We start from the raw sequence: 1,387 nt of genomic DNA on the forward strand, positions 1-1,387 counted from the left end.
GTTTTTTTGTTTATTTCCATGCTGTATTTATTACTATATCTTTGCAATACAATTAGAAATCAGTGATAGCCATACACCCAGATGTTCTTTATTTAACAGATTGTTTTAGTTATCATTGATTTTATTTTCATATAAATTTGAAAAATTTCTCTTCAAGATCTGTGGAAATTGCATTTGAATTTTGGTTGTTATTATTTTGAATTTGTATATTTTTTGATAGGATGGCAAACTTTACTATATTAATCCTACCTCTTTGTAAGAATGGGAGATCTTTTCATCTTCTGTTGTCTTCCCAGTGACATAAGGTTTTTACCATGCAAGGCTTCCCCTTGCTTAATTAGAGTTATCATAAATTTTTATCACTATTTGAGGATATGATTCGAGGTATTGCTTCCATGATTTCTTTCTCAGACTGTTGGTCTTTGTATAAATGTGAGCTATTGACTTTTTTGGTTAATTTTGAGTCAGCTACTTTCTGTACATTCAGTGCTTTGATTATACTATGCCCAGGGTAATTTCTTTTCTGTTCTACTCAGTTTGGTGTTCTGTATGCTTCTTGTACCTTTCTAGGCATCTTCTTCTTTAGGTTACTGAAATTTTCTACCATTTTGTTGAAATATTTTCTGGGCTTTGGGTCTGAGTTTCTCTCCTTTCTTTGAATCCATAATTCTTAAAATTTATCTTTCCATAGTGTCTCAGATTTTTTGAATGTTCTGTGCCAAGATTTTTTTAGAGTTAACATTTTCTTTGACCAGGTCATCAATTTTTCTATTGGGTTTCAACAGCTAGGATTCTCTTTTCCATTTCTTTAGTCTGTGGGTGAGGCTGCTACTTATGTTTTTTGTTTGAGTTTCTAAAATTTTGATTTCCAGATTTTCCTGGGTTTTGTTTTTTTTAATTAATTCTATTTCCCCTTTAAGGTATGAGCTTTTATATTCATTATCTCCCACTATTTCTTTATGCTTTCATAAATCTCTTTATGACATTTATTCATTTCCACCTTAAAGATTTCTATCATATTCACCTTGTTGCACCTATGTTGCAATTCTCACTGCCTCAAGTTGTGGAATTTGAGGGCTTTAGTGGAGATACATTGTCCTCAACTTTGCTGATTTTGTTTTTCCACTAGTGGCTGGACATCTGTACTTAGGGAGATTGTAATTTCAGGTACTGGTATCTGTTCTTGAATAGTTGGGTGATTGTTTTGTTTTTTTCTGTTGTTTTTGTTCCCTCTCGATTCTAAGAGTTTGTGGATTTTTGTTGACTGGTAGAAAATTCTTCTGGGATCCTGATAGGTGTGGCCACTGGAAGTTCTGGGTAAAATCTGTTGCTAGGTATTGGTAGCTGAAAGTTAGGAACTGGGATATGCTGGGGGGATGTACTGAGG

This window comes from Acomys russatus, chromosome 18, assembly GCF_903995435.1.
Source record: "Acomys russatus chromosome 18, mAcoRus1.1, whole genome shotgun sequence".
In the NCBI taxonomy this organism is placed as follows: Eukaryota; Metazoa; Chordata; class Mammalia; order Rodentia; family Muridae; genus Acomys; species Acomys russatus.